The sequence below is a fragment of the Lethenteron reissneri genome, chromosome 22 (assembly GCF_015708825.2).
Source record: "Lethenteron reissneri isolate LAM-NWPU_2019-01 chromosome 22, ASM1570882v1, whole genome shotgun sequence".
Lineage (NCBI taxonomy): Eukaryota > Metazoa > Chordata > Hyperoartia > Petromyzontiformes > Petromyzontidae > Lethenteron > Lethenteron reissneri.
Genome location: NC_083800.1, coordinates 12847939 through 12861127, shown reverse-complemented (window position 1 = coordinate 12861127; position 13189 = coordinate 12847939). Strand labels below are relative to the sequence as shown.

General features: G+C 41.4%; 1 protein-coding gene across 2 annotated transcripts in view; it reads right to left on the bottom strand.

The window, feature by feature from the left end:
* Positions 1-13189, bottom strand: part of LOC133345649 (regulator of G-protein signaling 12-like) — a 51218-nt gene that overhangs the window by 28640 nt on the left and 9389 nt on the right. The window lies entirely within an intron of this gene.

The following is a 13189-nucleotide window of genomic DNA, read 5'->3' as shown; positions in this document are numbered from 1 at the left end:
CCCTCTATTTAAGACCAAGATAGGAGGATTTCATAATCAACGATTTTTGGGTTTAGATCGCGTTTATTTATAAATGTGTCGTAACCCTCCACCACCCGACACGGCCAATCAGTAAAAAATGTGTCACGTTGACAAAGACAAATAGTTCACTGCTTTAGCCCACCGGTGTGTTGAAGCAACAACATTCACAATTTGAGTACGACGTTTCGCTGGTAATTACAACCAGCATCATCGGGCAATTCGCCAGAATGGTGAGGCTCTCCTGTGTCTCCCGTTCTTATATAGAGCAGCAGCAGGATGACGTCATCATTAACTCATTAACTCATCAGGTGCAAAGATTCAAGGGGGGGAGTGATTGTAATTATATACTAGATTAGTAATCAGGCTATTGTTACGATGCGAGTTGTAGATTAGTAATCATTTGGAATGTGTTTTTATTGTGATTATGCTACATTAGTAATCAGTTAGTGGTTGTTTCCCTTATAAGTAATTGTAATGTATCTTATTTAATAATACGCTTCCAGGCCGCACTAAGCCTGTAGCTGTCTGAGCGATTGAAGTTATTTCTGTTTCTCTCAATTTCAATCGATTCTCTAATTAGTCTTTGCCAGTAGTAACTAGTTTTACACAACACTTCCACGTTGTCAAAATCAATTGAGTGTCCCTGTTGGCATGCATGTTCTGCTACTGCCGACAGTTGTGTTTGTGATAGTTTAATATTTCTCTGGTGTTCTTTTAGTCTTACACTAACGTTACGCCCTGTCTGTCCAATATAGCATCTGCCACATACACAATTAATCCGATATACACCTTCTGTTGATAATTTAGGTAATTCGTCTTTAGTGCATGTTACTAGTTGTTGAATTTTGTGTACTGTACCAAATCTTACTGTAATGTTTTGCTTTTGCAAAACACGGGCTAATTTATCAGTTACTCCTGAGATAAATGGTATTTTTATTGTTTTAATAATCTGATCGCTTTCAGCAGTGTTGCTTTGCGATCGTGATTTGGCTTTTAGTGCTCTGTTAATTTGAGCATTATTGTAGCCATTCTGTCTTAGTGCTTCTTTAACATGTTTAATCTCTCTCACTAGACTTTCACCATCTGACACTGTTTTAGCCCGATGTATGAGCGTCTTGATAAGAGAGGATTTCTGAGCTGGGTGATGATGCGAATCTGCATTCAGATAGGCATCAGTGTGCGTTGGCTTTCTGTAAACGCTGTGTGTTATTTTACCGTTTGGGCCATGCCCAAGTAAAATATCCAGGAACGGGAGTGTGTTATTCACCTCCATTTCCATGGTGAACTGAATGGCCGGGTTTTGTGCATTGAGATGATTTAGAAAATCGTTAAGTGTATCTTTACCATGTGGCCAGACAACCAAAGTGTCATCCACATATCTAAACCAAAAGGATGGTTTTAATGTGCTCGAGGCAAGTGCTCTGGTTTCAAAGTTTTCCATGTACAAATTTGCTATAGCAGGAGATAAGGAGAGCCCATTGCTGCTCCCTCCCTTTGTTTAAAGAATTCGCCTCTCCATAAGAAGTAAGTGTTATTTAAACAATGGTCTGCGAGTTTCGGAATATCTTTTGGTAAACCTGTATTCTTTACCAGTGTATCAAGTAATTTAAGCGACTCGCTCACTGGAACCTTAGTGAATAGCGAAATCACATCAAAACTCACCAAAATATCATTAGGGTTAAGTTTAATATCTTTGATCATATTCACAAGATGTTCTGAATTTCTTATGAATGATGATGTCCTACCGATGTAAGGCTGAATTTGTTTAGTTACATATTTTGCTAATTTATAGGTGGCAGAGCCAATTGTACTGACTATAGGTCGTAAAGGGATGCCGACTTTATGGATCTTTGGAAGCCCATACAGTCTAGGTGGTTTTGAAGCCCTTGGCTTCATTAGGAATTGCTCATTTTTTGGGATTAATGAATTTGCAATGATTGCAGTAGTCTTACGTTCCAAAGTATTAGTTGGATCTCGTTTAATTTTAATGTAGGTACTCTCCTCTAATAAATCTTTAATTTTATTATCATAATCGGCTCGTGACATCACTACTGTAGTGCGGCCCTTGTCAGCTGCTAGGATTTGAATATCTTTGTTTAGACGAAGCTCTCTTAAGGCTTTTGCCTCGTTCGAGCTAATATTTACTTTAGGTACTTTACTATTCTCAATAATTTTGGCAACCTCGTGTCTAGTCATCTCTGCCTCATTATGTGGAAGGAGTCTTACTGCTGATTCTACCTCAGCAATTATCTCATCCACTGGAATTGTGCGTGGGGTAACGGCAAAGTTAAGGCCTTTAGAAAGGACAGAAATCATGTCAGTGGTTAAATCAGTGTTAGTCAAGTTCATTACGGTTTTGTTTTCAAATTGTTCGTTTTTAATAGGGATTTGTTTATTGTAAAGTCTAGAAAATTTGTTAATTTGGTTAGCATTTGTTAGATTAAACACATTATCAGCCGATTGTTGTGTTATAGTATCGATTATATTCCAATCATGCATGGACACACTATTGCTTATATTTAAATGTAAATGCTTTAGCGATTCAGAAATGTTGGATAATTCACTCCTGTTGTGTTGTATTCTCTCTATTAATAATAATTCGCTAGCTTTGTGTAGTATTTTGTTAGCCTTAGAAGACTTTATGTGATGTGTTATTTTAACTGCGTTTGGTATTACCTTCGAATCTCTGCACCTTTTGAGGAACGCCAATGAAGATATCAATTTCATCCGCTTAATGCGGAGCTTCTCCAATTTTCTGGTTTTAAGAAAAGTATCCTCCCCATAGAGGTTAGTCAGTTTAACACGTAGGCTTTCGCGACCAATGTTATTCATAATCAACGATTTTTGGGTTTAGATCGCGTTTATTTATAAATGTGTCGTAACCCTCCACCACCCGACACGGCCAATCAGTAAAAAATGTGTCACGTTGACAAAGACAAATAGTTCACTGCTTTAGCCCACCGGTGTGTTGAAGCAACAACATTCACAATTTGAGTACGACGTTTCGCTGGTAATTACAACCAGCATCATCGGGCAATTCGCCAGAATGGTGAGGCTCTCCTGTGTCTCCCGTTCTTATATAGAGCAGCAGCAGGATGACGTCATCATTAACTCATTAACTCATCAGGTGCAAAGATTCAAGGGGGGGAGTGATTGTAATTATATACTAGATTAGTAATCAGGCTATTGTTACGATGCGAGTTGTAGATTAGTAATCATTTGGAATGTGTTTTTATTGTGATTATGCTACATTAGTAATCAGTTAGTGGTTGTTTCCCTTATAAGTAATTGTAATGTATCTTATTTAATAATACGCTTCCAGGCCGCACTAAGCCTGTAGCTGTCTGAGCGATTGAAGTTATTTCTGTTTCTCTCAATTTCAATCGATTCTCTAATTAGTCTTTGCCAGTAGTAACTAGTTTTACACAACACTTCCACGTTGTCAAAATCAATTGAGTGTCCCTGTTGGCATGCATGTTCTGCTACTGCCGACAGTTGTGTTTGTGATAGTTTAATATTTCTCTGGTGTTCTTTTAGTCTTACACTAACGTTACGCCCTGTCTGTCCAATATAGCATCTGCCACATACACAATTAATCCGATATACACCTTCTGTTGATAATTTAGGTAATTCGTCTTTAGTGCATGTTACTAGTTGTTGAATTTTGTGTACTGTACCAAATCTTACTGTAATGTTTTGCTTTTGCAAAACACGGGCTAATTTATCAGTTACTCCTGAGATAAATGGTATTTTTATTGTTTTAATAATCTGATCGCTTTCAGCAGTGTTGCTTTGCGATCGTGATTTGGCTTTTAGTGCTCTGTTAATTTGAGCATTATTGTAGCCATTCTGTCTTAGTGCTTCTTTAACATGTTTAATCTCTCTCACTAGACTTTCACCATCTGACACTGTTTTAGCCCGATGTATGAGCGTCTTGATAAGAGAGGATTTCTGAGCTGGGTGATGATGCGAATCTGCATTCAGATAGGCATCAGTGTGCGTTGGCTTTCTGTAAACGCTGTGTGTTATTTTACCGTTTGGGCCATGCCCAAGTAAAATATCCAGGAACGGGAGTGTGTTATTCACCTCCATTTCCATGGTGAACTGAATGGCCGGGTTTTGTGCATTGAGATGATTTAGAAAATCGTTAAGTGTATCTTTACCATGTGGCCAGACAACCAAAGTGTCATCCACATATCTAAACCAAAAGGATGGTTTTAATGTGCTCGAGGCAAGTGCTCTGGTTTCAAAGTTTTCCATGTACAAATTTGCTATAGCAGGAGATAAAGGAGAGCCCATTGCTGCTCCCTCCCTTTGTTTAAAGAATTCGCCTCTCCATAAGAAGTAAGTGTTATTTAAACAATGGTCTGCGAGTTTCGGAATATCTTTTGGTAAACCTGTATTCTTTACCAGTGTATCAAGTAATTTAAGCGACTCGCTCACTGGAACCTTAGTGAATAGCGAAATCACATCAAAACTCACCAAAATATCATTAGGGTTAAGTTTAATATCTTTGATCATATTCACAAGATGTTCTGAATTTCTTATGAATGATGATGTCCTACCGATGTAAGGCTGAATTTGTTTAGTTACATATTTTGCTAATTTATAGGTGGCAGAGCCAATTGTACTGACTATAGGTCGTAAAGGGATGCCGACTTTATGGATCTTTGGAAGCCCATACAGTCTAGGTGGTTTTGAAGCCCTTGGCTTCATTAGGAATTGCTCATTTTTTGGGATTAATGAATTTGCAATGATTGCAGTAGTCTTACGTTCCAAAGTATTAGTTGGATCTCGTTTAATTTTAATGTAGGTACTCTCCTCTAATAAATCTTTAATTTTATTATCATAATCGGCTCGTGACATCACTACTGTAGTGCGGCCCTTGTCAGCTGCTAGGATTTGAATATCTTTGTTTAGACGAAGCTCTCTTAAGGCTTTTGCCTCGTTCGAGCTAATATTTACTTTAGGTACTTTACTATTCTCAATAATTTTGGCAACCTCGTGTCTAGTCATCTCTGCCTCATTATGTGGAAGGAGTCTTACTGCTGATTCTACCTCAGCAATTATCTCATCCACTGGAATTGTGCGTGGGGTAACGGCAAAGTTAAGGCCTTTAGAAAGGACAGAAATCATGTCAGTGGTTAAATCAGTGTTAGTCAAGTTCATTACGGTTTTGTTTTCAAATTGTTCGTTTTTAATAGGGATTTGTTTATTGTAAAGTCTAGAAAATTTGTTAATTTGGTTAGCATTTGTTAGATTAAACACATTATCAGCCGATTGTTGTGTTATAGTATCGATTATATTCCAATCATGCATGGACACACTATTGCTTATATTTAAATGTAAATGCTTTAGCGATTCAGAAATGTTGGATAATTCACTCCTGTTGTGTTGTATTCTCTCTATTAATAATAATTCGCTAGCTTTGTGTAGTATTTTGTTAGCCTTAGAAGACTTTATGTGATGTGTTATTTTAACTGCGTTTGGTATTACCTTCGAATCTCTGCACCTTTTGAGGAACGCCAATGAAGATAGCAAAAGCCTTAAGAGAGCTTCGTCTAAACAAAGATATTCAAATCCTAGCAGCTGACAAGGGCCGCACTACAGTAGTGATGTCACGAGCCGATTATGATAATAAAATTAAAGATTTATTAGAGGAGAGTACCTACATTAAAATTAAACGAGATCCAACTAATACTTTGGAACGTAAGACTACTGCAATCATTGCAAATTCATTAATCCCAAAAAATGAGCAATTCCTAATGAAGCCAAGGGCTTCAAAACCACCTAGACTGTATGGGCTTCCAAAGATCCATAAAGTCGGCATCCCTTTACGACCTATAGTCAGTACAATTGGCTCTGCCACCTATAAATTAGCAAAATATGTAACTAAACAAATTCAGCCTTACATCGGTAGGACATCATCATTCATAAGAAATTCAGAACATCTTGTGAATATGATCAAAGATATTAAACTTAACCCTAATGATATTTTGGTGAGTTTTGATGTGATTTCGCTATTCACTAAGGTTCCAGTGAGCGAGTCGCTTAAATTACTTGATACACTGGTAAAGAATACAGGTTTACCAAAAGATATTCCGAAACTCGCAGACCATTGTTTAAATAACACTTACTTCTTATGGAGAGGCGAATTCTTTAAACAAAGGGAGGGAGCAGCAATGGGCTCTCCTTTATCTCCTGCTATAGCAAATTTGTACATGGAAAACTTTGAAACCAGAGCACTTGCCTCGAGCACATTAAAACCATCCTTTTGGTTTAGATATGTGGATGACACTTTGGTTGTCTGGCCACATGGTAAAGATACACTTAACGATTTTCTAAATCATCTCAATGCACAAAACCCGGCCATTCAGTTCACCATGGAAATGGAGGTGAATAACACACTCCCGTTCCTGGATATTTTACTTGGGCATGGCCCAAACGGTAAAATAACACACAGCGTTTACAGAAAGCCAACGCACACTGATGCCTATCTGAATGCAGATTCGCATCATCACCCAGCTCAGAAATCCTCTCTTATCAAGACGCTCATACATCGGGCTAAAACAGTGTCAGATGGTGAAAGTCTAGTGAGAGAGATTAAACATGTTAAAGAAGCACTAAGACAGAATGGCTACAATAATGCTCAAATTAACAGAGCACTAAAAGCCAAATCACGATCGCAAAGCAACACTGCTGAAAGCGATCAGATTATTAAAACAATAAAAATACCATTTATCTCAGGAGTAACTGATAAATTAGCCCGTGTTTTGCAAAAGCAAAACATTACAGTAAGATTTGGTACAGTACACAAAATTCAACAACTAGTAACATGCACTAAAGACGAATTACCTAAATTATCAACAGAAGGTGTATATCGGATTAATTGTGTATGTGGCAGATGCTATATTGGACAGACAGGGCGTAACGTTAGTGTAAGACTAAAAGAACACCAGAGAAATATTAAACTATCACAAACACAACTGTCGGCAGTAGCAGAACATGCATGCCAACAGGGACACTCAATTGATTTTGACAACGTGGAAGTGTTGTGTAAAACTAGTTACTACTGGCAAAGACTAATTAGAGAATCGATTGAAATTGAGAGAAACAGAAATAACTTCAATCGCTCAGACAGCTACAGGCTTAGTGCGGCCTGGAAGCGTATTATTAAATAAGATACATTACAATTACTTATAAGGGAAACAACCACTAACTGATTACTAATGTAGCATAATCACAATAAAAACACATTCCAAATGATTACTAATCTACAACTCGCATCGTAACAATAGCCTGATTACTAATCTAGTATATAATTACAATCACTCCCCCCCTTGAATCTTTGCACCTGATGAGTTAATGAGTTAATGATGACGTCATCCTGCTGCTGCTCTATATAAGAACGGGAGACACAGGAGAGCCTCACCATTCTGGCGAATTGCCCGATGATGCTGGTTGTAATTACCAGCGAAACGTCGTACTCAAATTGTGAATGTTGTTGCTTCAACACACCGGTGGGCTAAAGCAGTGAACTATTTGTCTTTGTCAACGTGACACATTTTTTACTGATTGGCCGTGTCGGGTGGTGGAGGGTTACGACACATTTATAAATAAACGCGATCTAAACCCAAAAATCGTTGATTATGAATAACATTGGTCGCGAAAGCCTACGTGTTAAACTGATAGGAGGATTTCTCCACAAGTCTGGCTGTCGCCTGAGGAGGCTGGCTGTAATTACTGGTAAAATGTCGTACTCCAATAATAAATGTTGTGGGTTTACTCTCCCAACACATCAGGGTGCTAAACTAGTAACGAATTGGCATGTTTTGTTTAAGTGACAAACCTTACTAATTGACTGTGTTGGGTGGTGGCATGTTTAACAACACATTTATATTAAAGAGATCTAACCCCCAAAAACCCTCCGGTCTCGAATTGACTTAATTTTGAGCCTCTAAATTGTACATTTTATGCTGCTCAGGATAGTTTGCGTGGCGCGCCTTTCACACTGTACTGGTTTTACGTTACTTATTTTGAGTAAAGTAAAATGTATGATTTTCCATGCAATATTTGCTCTAAAGAGGTCTGCTGCGTTATGGCGTCTTGAGGATGAAATATGTTCTGCAGGAATGCATCTCCAATTAGATGATGGCACTCAAATGGGAAAATATGGTTAGACTTACGGAATTTAGCTTTACGGACAAATTTCAGGAACGTTTATCGAGGGATGCCTGCATTTGAAATGACATGAAAGCGTGGGAACGAATCGTAGCACGTGGACAGCTTGAGTAAGCGACAAGAAACTACGCGCCGTGTCGATAACTCTTGCACCATTTTAAGATGTTTTCTTGTTCATGTTTTTGTTTTTTGTTTGTTGCGGTTGCACCCGATTCAAGAGCCGAATGGATCATAGGGCTATACCTAATAAATGAACTTGAACTTGAACCATACATAAACAAGCGTGTTAAAACGCAGTTCATCGGCAGGTCACGTGTCGTGGGGTTAAGAGTGTGTACGCCCACCTTCTCCAATGCGTCTGGCCAGCATGGAAAGAGTAGGCCAAATACCATCTGAAGGGGCCCTTCTAGAGCTGGGCAGCTCTCCCGATGTGTTTGTGGGTTGTACCGCGTGTTGTTGTTCGGCACTGAGTACATCGTTTCGCTCCGCGTGCTCAAAGAACGGAAGCTTCTTCGGGAACTAAAGAAGCTTGCGGCACATGGAGCGTGAATGCGACTGTACACGGACTTGAATGAACAACAACAAAAATGCACTGCAGCAGTGTCCACCAGACGCATGGACGCGAATGACCGACATTGGACTCCTGGGCGCCACGGTAGCGAGATGTTAACTGCCTCGCCTGGTAAACAGGAGGTCGTGGGTTCAATCTCAACCCTCACGCCTGTATATTTGGCGTTTGCATGTCTCTCTCTCCCTCCCCGTGGTCACGTGGATTTTTTTCTGGGTCCTCCGGTTTTCCCCTCTATGTTTAGAATCAACATGCATTTTTTAGTATTTGGCTGCTAAAAATGTCCATGCAATAAGCCACTTCGTTGAGCTATCATTTATGGCTGGGTTGCTTCTGAAAAATAGCTTTGTAGCCCAGTGGGCCTTACCTGGTACAATAAAAATAGTTTAATAATTTAGTTCAGTCTAATCCTGTGCACTTTCGCTTCCCACTTTAATTCCACGAGACTGAAGCCTTGAAGGCATCATGGCAAGTCTCAAACAACACTGAGGAAGGTGTACAAAAGCACTCAGCCTTTGTGCATTATGCAACAACCAAGAGCAGTCCCTAAAATAACTGCATTGTGGTCCATTTGTCTTAGGTCACCATCAATATAAATGAGCAAATGTGAGTGGCTGACAGGCAGCGGTGAGACAAAGTTATGGCTTTCCAACCTGCACTATTTTTCAACTTAGATGGATATTTCTCGTCATTCACATCTTTGAATATTGTTGGCATGAGGCTTCGCGATATGAGGCGTATGCATCGGAAAGTTCACTGACTATCAACTGACAGTGGAGCACAAGCAGCAAGAGTCTGACCACAACACTACGCCGCAATGTGGGTTCAGAAAGCGTCGAAAATGTGGCTACACCACCTCGACACGCTGGGCCGCATTGCGAAACAACGTCTCGCAAGAGTGGCGTGCGTGTACGGCGATTTCTCGAATGCATATTCTACTTTGCTTCGGAATTTCTTTCGTGAAAAGGCTGCGAGCGAGAGGTGAAGGCAACACGACAAATCGGGGGCCTGCAGACGACAGCAAGGTCGGGAGCCGACGAACACACTTCACCGGGAGAGAGAAAGAGACGCTCAAGGAAGAGGAACGTGTTGCTGAGCATGGACTTGGCCACGTGGAGGGAGTCAGCAGTGGTGGAAGTCGAGGGTGGGGCAGAAATTCCAGATATTGGGAGCAGCATCAACAGCAGTGGATAAGAGGAGATATCCCACTCAGTCAAGGTCGGCGATCTGCGGCCCTGAAGCCGCGTGCGGCTCTTAGCTGCCCTCTTGTGGGCAGCTGTTTTAAAAATAAAAAATCTGAATTTACTTTATTCTCTTCTTTACACCCTCATATGCAATTTATTCAATCGACTATTTTGTTTACGTCAAAATCTGTTTGTCATCTGCTGCATACTTGCTGCTATGTTTGTGTAGCTTTGTGTGCGATACGGCTCTCGAAATATTTTGGTCAAAGAATAAATATAAATCGCTCTTCTTCTTTGAAAGGTTGCTGACCCCTGCACGAAGTGAAGGTGAATGATGATTTTGTACGCAGCTATTTGTAAGTACGTACGTTGAACTTTTTTCACAACGTACGTAGCCAACCGTGCTGATCGGAGGTGCAGAGGAAGGGCAACAAACTAAACACAAATGTACAACTCCAGTGGCTTTCTAATATTGGAAGGAAGAGTGTTCAAGATGGCCACAGAAGCAGATCTGAAAGCACGCAATGCAGTAACCGTCTTTGTTCGATGGTTAGCCAAAAGCTGCTGCGAGGATGACCGGAGTTCGCGTGATGGTTGATGCCTTTACGAGATCAGCGAGGTATCGTGGTTCATTAATGACAAGAACCTCATGTGTAATGAGTGCGACCTCATAATGGCTTCGTTCGGCAACCGGAATCCAATGCAACTTGGGGCAAGCACTGGACGGACATGGTCGGATTTTGCAGCACCCGTCACGTGCCAAGTACAATCTGCGGCTTGGTAATGTTTTTCCACATCTCGTCGGGTATTGACTTACAATAATCGAGCTTAGTCGATACGACGCTCCATGCCGCCATGTTAGCTATGTCACCACTCAGTAGTGGTCCAATGTGTCGTAGAGCCACTGCTTGTGGAGATACACGTGACACGGTGTTTCAACCGCTTAAGATTCTGAACTGGGCTCCAATATTTCCCGCACACACTCGTAAATTGTGCTCTAATTGGCTGCATCAATATTGGGAAGCCACAAACACAATGGCTGTCTTTTACATGTCAATGCTGAGGCACTCAACCAGAGCTCTCTGAAGTCAATGAGTCATACGTGACAAGATCGTCAGATTCAGCCAACAGAGAAGTATGCATTAACTCATTCTGGGCTGTGCATGCCCATCTGTACACAAGCCGGCTTATCTTACGGTGCTCTGCATGCAGAGATGTGGACAGGGCCGAGTTTTCCCACACATGCGGTTGCCCCTTTTATGCAGGACTTCCACCACCCAGGTGGAGACCCCAACGCACATGGCCAGAAGTTGAGCGTCTGCTGGGAATGTTCACTTACGCTGCACCACGCTGTGTGTAAATAAAACAAACCTGTTATTGATGACAGATTAGGTGGCAGGGTGGCACAGTGATATGCACCTCACAGCAGGAAGGGCCTCTGTTCCATTCCCGACTCGGGCGCCTATCTTCGTGGAGTTTGTATGTTCTCCCTCTGGTTATGCACGAGTTTCCTCTGGGTTTCCCTGTTGCCTCTCATAGCTAAAAAATAACGATACAATCTAACTGGTATTGGCCAACAATTACCATCCAATTACTCAATTGAGGTGAAACACAGCATCATTGCCCGCGACTACGAAAGCTTGGCAAGACCCTCCTGAAAAGGGGCCATTGCTCAAAACGTCACCTGTTATATTTGTTTCCTTTTAGGGCAGTACTACTGAAGAATGTTATTACGTGTGCGTGTGCGGCCGCTAATTTGTGTTGTTGTTGTTGTTGAACGCATTCTGGATTTGGCCAGAATGCCCCTTCAATAAATAACAAAATGTGGTACTTTTATAGGCTTCCTGATTAAATAAAAACAGAAAACTGTCAATCAATAAACAGACGTGGGAAAAATGTGCCTGGATGAAGCGCTGGCGTTTAAAAATAATAACGTTGCATTTACGGTGAAACGGTGCCCACTTGAAGCTACGCTGCGCTATCTTGACTGGTGAAACTCAGCTGCCCCAGATTATGAGAGGGGGGGGGGGGATTACTGCCAGAGCCATCTCTATGGGATGACAATAAGTTGAGAGGCACGGCAGCATTTTTTTTACTTCACAAGCCAGACCAGACGACTACCGGAAGGAGATCATAAGGCGGCATCGGTCTGAAATGTACCCATCAGGCGGAATGGGTTTAAGTTGGTGCAGACTTCCCCCCTTTGAGAGGAGCAGAAGAAAGGGGGTGGGGACCACAGTTGTGTACACAGCTCAGTTTCCAATACAACCCAAGGAGCGATGCATTCCAGATGTCATTAAGCAGATAAACGTGCGCGTGAGCGTTTTACGCAAAGCCCGGCTGGGAAAAGGTTGACGGCGGGGTGTGGATTGAGTCAGGAATTGTCGCATTGGAGTCAGGAGCTGTCGTATTTACCAGCACTTGATGGTCATATTTTTAACAGATCACCAGAATAAAAAAAAATCCAATTCAACCCAGCAACGATATTAAATTCATCTCCATATATATCATTTCAAGTTTGCAACAAACTTGAAATTTGCCATGTGGGTACTTTCCAGACTGTACACCGTGCAAATATTATGAAAATACACTTTTTTTTGGGGGGGGGGGGGGGGGGGGGGGGGGAAGCTCAATAATGCAGAGATTTTTTTGCACGGCAAGTGAGCGGTGACGTCAAATCTGTCATGTGACCCGCGCATGTGGAAGCGTAACGCATTGTAGTGTAGTGGTTAGCCCGCTGCGCTACGAACCCGGCGACCCGAGTTCGATTTCCTCTCACGGCCACCACCGGTGACGATTATTTTTACCGGTCCTGGGCCTCCTCTAGGTCGACTCAGCATCAAACGAGTAACTGCTCTGCTGTGTGAACATCGCCACTGGGGAGACAAAGGCGGCGGGCGTGGCAAATCCAAGTCCCGGGTGAAGACGGGTAGTAAAGCTAGTATAATATAAAACAAAACCAAAACAACTGCAACAAATTGCTAAGGCGTCTAACAACTTCTGCTTTTTCTTTATAATAGGTAGATCCACAATTTGGACGGAGGGTAATTATACAAACCCTCGCTTAAGAGACTGCCAGATATGATCAAAGCTCTGACAAAATGTAACAATAACCTACTGTACATTATGGATGTTCGAGCCATTGCATTCTGCACAATTTAAAAACGATGTATTGATTCTCATCCAACCCCCTTTTCCAAAAATAAAACTGGCCCATTAGCGACTTACCCATTCT